This window comes from Salmo trutta, chromosome 21 (genome assembly GCF_901001165.1).
Source record: "Salmo trutta chromosome 21, fSalTru1.1, whole genome shotgun sequence".
In the NCBI taxonomy this organism is placed as follows: domain Eukaryota; kingdom Metazoa; phylum Chordata; class Actinopteri; order Salmoniformes; family Salmonidae; genus Salmo; species Salmo trutta.
This window is the reverse complement of record NC_042977.1, coordinates 37148860-37154647: the sequence shown is the minus strand read 5'-3', so window position 1 is coordinate 37154647 and position 5788 is coordinate 37148860. Positions and strand designations below refer to the sequence as shown.

At 47.4% G+C, this 5788-nt stretch overlaps 1 long non-coding RNA gene across 1 annotated transcript; it reads right to left on the bottom strand.

Moving 5' to 3' along the window:
* Positions 1-1034: 1034 nt before the first annotated feature.
* On the bottom strand, positions 1035-5416 carry LOC115157356 (uncharacterized). The gene is made up of 3 exons (XR_003868430.1): positions 5295-5416; positions 1315-1349; positions 1035-1118 (listed from the first exon to the last, which is right to left on the bottom strand). It is a non-coding gene; the product is annotated as an uncharacterized LOC115157356 (long non-coding RNA).
* Between the last annotated feature and the right edge of the window lie 372 nt (positions 5417-5788).

Here is a 5788-nt window from a genome sequence, read left to right as displayed (position 1 = left end):
GAAAGGAGAAGGAGAGAGCGGAGGGAGAAGGAGGAAGAGAGGGATGCAGGAGAAGGAAAAAGGAAGAGAGAGGAGGATGCAGGAGGGGAAAGGAGAGAGAGGGATGCAGGAGAGGAAAGGAGAGAGAAGGGATGCAGGAGAGGAATGAGAGAGGGATGCAGGAGAAGAAAGGAGAAAGAGGGATGCAGGAGAAGAAAGGAGAGAGAGGGATGCAGGAGAAGAAAGGATAGAGAGGGATGCAGGAGAAGAAAGGAGGAGAGGAGAGGGATGCAGGAGAGGAAAGGAGAGAAGAGGGATGCAGGAGAGAAAGGAGAGAGAGGGATGCAGGAGAAGGAAAGGAGAGAGAGGGATGCAGGAGAGGAAAGGAGAGAGAGGGATGCAGGAGAGGAAAGGAGGAGAGAGGGATGCAGGAGAGGGAAAGGAGAGAGAGGGATGCAGGAGAGGAAAAGGAGAGAGAGGGATGCAGGAGAGGAAAGGAGAGAGAGGGATGCAGGAGAGGAAAGGAGAGAGAGGGATGCAGGAGAGGAAAGGAGAGAGAGGATGCAGGAGAGAAAGGAGAGAGAGGGATGCAGGAGAGGAAAGGAGAGAGAGGGATGCAGGAGAGGAAAGGAGAGAGAGGGATGCAGGAGAGGAAAGGAGAGAGAGGGATGCAGGAGAGGAAAGGAGAGAGAGGGATGCAGGAGAGGAAAGGAGAGAGAGGGATGCAGGAGAGGAAAGGAGAGAGAGGGATGCAGGAGAGGAAAGGAGAGAGAGGGCAAGGAGAGAAAGGAGAGAGAGGAATGCAGGAGAGGAAAGGAGAGAGAGGGATGCAGGAGAGGAAAGGAGAGAGAGGGATGCAGGAGAGGAAAGGAGAGAGAGGGATGCAGGAGAGGAAAGGAGAGAGAGGGATGCAGGAGAGGAAAGGAGAGAGAGGGATGCAGGAGAGGAAAGGAGAGAGAGGGATGCAGGAGAGGAAAGGAGAGAGAGGGATGCAGGAGAGGAAAGGAGAGAGAGGGATGCAGGAGAGGAAAGGAGTAGTGTACCTTCTTATAGGTGGTCTCTCCAGAGGCGTCTACTCTCCTGTGGCCGATCTTCTTCTCCTGACCTGGGCCTAGACCCTGAGCTGTGGGGGACGGCATCTGACAGAGAAGAAGGGAGACTGGCTTTACTTGTGGGTTAATTACATTGCATGCTGTACTGCATTAAAAAAAACAGATATAATTTAGGTGTGCGCGTGTGTGGTGTGTGTGTGGTGTGTGTGTGTGTGTGTGTGTGTGTGTGTGTGTGTGTGTGTGTGTGTGTGTGTGTGTGTGTGTGTGTGTAACTAGTCCTCACCTCACTAGTTATTGTAGACCCCCTACAACCAGTGTCTTTTGTTGATAAACAGAGGATAGAAAAAGAGAACATCAATGCATGATTTAGGCCTAATTGTGAGATACATACATGAACCAGGATAAAAGGCACCAGTATGCACCTGTTATTGCCAGGAGGGTATAAAAGACCAAAATCAAGCTACGTACATTTATGTTTCTATACTATATCTCTACTACTATTAAAGGTGTATTTCCTCTGGGAAACATCAGCTAGAGGGGTGTAGTGAAGAATAATGATGGTCCAACCCAAGTCTACTATCACCAGTGTTGGACAACATACGCAACACACACTGACATTACCGACACACACTCACACACACATCAACCTGAGACTTGACCCATGCTGCCCTAACCATACATTGCTGGACTCCTGCCCTCGTTGGCAGCCAAGTGCAGGTGGTCATCACTTACCAACCCAACAAGGTGTCACACACACACACGGACCTATCCATCAAATGCATTATATTACGTTTGTATTATTCACACCTGTTTCAAATCAAATCTAATTGTATTTGTCACATGCACCAAATACAACAGGTATTACAGTGAAATGCTTACTTACAAGTCCTTAACCAACAATGCAGTTTTAAGAAAATACCTAAAGAAAAGTAAGAAATTAAAGTAACGAATAAAGAGCAGCAGTAAAATAACAATAGTGAGGCTATATACAGGGTGTACCGGTACAGAGAAAATGTGCGGGGGCACCGGTTAGTCGAGGTAGAGTTATTAAAGTGACTATGAATAGATAATAACAGAGAGTAGCAGCAGCGTAGAAAAAGGGGGGGGGGGGGGGCAAGGCAAATGGTCTGGATAGCCATTTGATTAGATGTTCAGGAGTCCTTTGGCTTGGAGTAGAAGCTGTTTAGAAGCCTATTGGACCTAGACTTGGAATTTCGGTACCGCTTGCCATACGGTAGCAGAGAAAACAGTCTGTGACTAGGGTGGCTGGAGTCTTTGCCAATTTTTAGGGCCTTCCTCTTACACCGCCTGGTATAGAGGTCCTGGATGGCAGGAAGCTTGGCCCGGGGGATGTACTGCGCCATACACACTACGCTCTGTAGTGCTTTGCGGCCAGAGGCCGAGCAGTTTCCATACCAGGCAGTGATGCAATCCGTCAGGATGCTCTCGATGGTGCAGCTATAGAACCTTTTGAGGATCTGAGACACATGCCAAATCTTTTCAGTCTCCTGAGGGGGAATAGGTTTTGTCATGCTCTCTTCACGACTGTCTTGGTGTGCTTGGACCATGTTAGTTTGTTGGCGATGTGGACGCCAAGGAATTTGAAGCCCTCAACCTGCTCCAATACAGCCCCATCGATGAGAATAATCTCCTTTGTCTTGATCACGTTGAGGGAGAGGTTGTTGTCCTTGTACCACAATGTCAGGTCTCTGACCTCCCTATAGGCTGTCTCGTCGTTGTCGGTGATCAGACCTACCACCGTTGTGTCATCGGCAAACTTAATGATGGTGTTGGAGTCATGCCTGACCGTGCAGTCATGAGTGACATGGAGCACAGGAGGGGACTGAGCAGGCACCCCTCAGGGGCCCCCGTGTTGAGGATCGGTGTGGCGGATGTGTTGTTACCTACCCTTACCACCTGGGGGCGGCCCGTCAGGAAGTCTAGGATCCAGTTGCAGAGGGAGGTGTTTAGTCCCAGGGTCATTAGCTTAGTGATGAGCTTTGAGGGCACTAGGGTGATGAAAGCTGAGCTGTAGTCAATGAATGGCATTGTCACATAGCTGTTCCTTTTGTCCAGGTGTGAAAGGGCAGTGTGGAGTACAATAGAGATTGCATCATCTGTGGATCTATTGGGTCAGTACGCAAATTGAATTGGGTCTAGGGTTTCTGGGATTATGGTGTTGATGTGAACCATGATCAGCCTTCCAATGCACTTCATGGCAACAGACGTCAGGGCTACGGGTTGGTAGTCATTTAGGCAGGATACCTTAGTGTTCTTGGGCACAGAGACTATGGTGGTCTGCTTGAAACATGTTGGTATTACAGACTCAGACAAGGAGAGGTTGAAAATGTCAGTGAAGACACTTGACAGTTGGTCAGCGCATGCTCAGAGTACACGTCCTGGTAATCCGTCTGTCCCTGCAGCCTTGTGAATGTTGACCTGTTTAAAGGTCTTACTCACATCGGCTGTGGAGAGCGTGATCACACAGTCGTCCGGAACAGCTGATGCTCTCATGCATTTTTCAATGTTACTTGCCTCGAAGCGAACACACAAGTTATTTAGCTCATCTGGTAGGCTTGTGTCACTGGGCAGCTCTCGGCTGTGCTTTCTTTTGTAGTCTATAATAGTTTGCAAGCCCTGCCACATCCAAGCAGCATCGGAGCCAGTGTAGTACGATTCGATCTTAGTCCTGTATTGACGCTTTGCCTGTTTCATGGTTCGTCGGAGGGCATAGCGGAATTTCTTATAAGCTTCCGGGTTAGAGTCCCGCTCCTTGAAAGCGGCAGCTCTACCCTTTAGCTCAGTGCGGATGTTGCCTGTAATCCATGGCTTCTGGTTGGGGTATGTACGTACAGTCAATGTGGGGACGAAGTTGTCAATGCACATATTGATGAAGCCAGTGACTGATGTGGTGTACTCCTCAATGCCATCAGAAGAATCCCAGAAAATATTCAGTCTGTGACAGCAAAACAGTCCTGTAGTTTAGCATCTGCTTCATCTGACCCCTTTTTTATTGACCGAGTCACTGGTGCTTCCTGCTTGAATATTTGCTTGTAAGCAGGAATCAGGAGGATAGAATTATGGTCAGATTTGCCAAATGGAGGGTGAGTTAGAGCTTTGTACGCGTCTCTTTGTACGTAAAGGTGGTCTAGAGTTTTTTCCCTCTGGTTGCACATTTAACGTGCTGATAGAAATTAGGGAAAACTGATTTAAGTTTCCCTGCATTAAAGTCCCCGGCCACTAGGAGCGTCGCCTTTGGATGAGCGTTTTCCTGTTTGCTTATGGCGGTATACAGCTCATTGAGCGTTGTCTTAGTGCCAGCATCGGTCTGTGGTGGTATGTAGACTGCTACATAAAATACAGATGAAAACTCTCTAGGTAGATAGCTTATCATGAGAAACTCTACCTCAGGCGAGCAAAACCTCAAGACTTCCTTATATTTCGTGCACCAGGTGTTGTTTACAAATATACATAGACTGCCACCCCTTTTGTTACCGGAGGCTGCTGTTTTATCCTGTCGATAGTGTGTATAACCCACCAGCTGTATGTTATATTAATATCGTCGTTCAGCCACAACTCGGTGAAACATAAGATATTACAGTTTTGAATATGATATGCCTGCTTTGAGTTCGTCCCATTTATCCAGCGATTTTACGTTGGCTAACAGTACGGATGGCAAAGGCAGATTTGCCACTCGTCGCCTGATCTTCACAAGGCACCCCGATCTCCTTCTGCGAAATCGCCATCTCTTTCTCCTGCGAAAGACGGGGATGAGGGCCTGTTTGGGTGTCTGGAGTAAATCCCTCCCGTCGAACTCATTAAAGAAAAATTATTAGTCCAAAGGTGAGTAATCGCTGTTCTGATGTCCAGAAGCTCTTTTCAGTCATAAGAGATGGTAGCAGCAATATTATGTACAAAATAAGTTACAAACAATGTGAAAAAATAAACAAATAGCACAGTTGGTTAAAAGCCAATAAAATGGCAGCCATCCTCTCCGGCGCCATTACTGTTTCTAAGCTAGAACAGGGTAGTTAACTAATGCCGATGCCCAGAAATCAAATAACAAATCCACAAATGAAATCAGAATACCCACTGGTAGTACCATCAGGGCTAATCTTCCTGTATCTGTACAAGCATAGCCAGACTCAATCCAAGAAACACTCTGGTTGTACTTACAGTAATACCTTTAACACTTATCAGAGCGCAAACCCTGAGTTTGCGTAAACACATCTACCCTTTAAGCGTTTTGAATGTCTCACTCACCTCTCTGTCACTCAAGTCTGAAGGTAAAATGGTACTGCAGTTGCTGCTACCAAAAACACATTCAAAAATACAAAAACACCCCAAAATTCAGACCTGGCGCTAGTTGTTGTCTGCAGCTGACGTAGATAAAATCTATTTCTAGAGTAGATCAGTCCTGACTCTTTAATCTGAACTCCCTGTCATTGGTTGACACCACCACCGTCTCCCAGGAGACCGGATGCCCTGAGCAGTGAGCAGCCAATCAGAGTGCAGGATTAAGAGAGGCGCCAGCTACTGGAACAACAAGCTGCAGGAAGTTGGCCCGTGACGGAGGTTAGCAAGAGAGAAAAAGAAAGAAAGAGAGAGAAAGAGAGAGAGAGGCAGAGCGAGAGAGAGAGAGAGATGGTAATGATAGAGAGAAAGAGCGAAAGAGAGAGAGAGAGAGAGAGAGAGAGAGAGGACAGACACACCGAGGCCAAAACAATGGTAGACACACAACAGACCGACCCAATCTT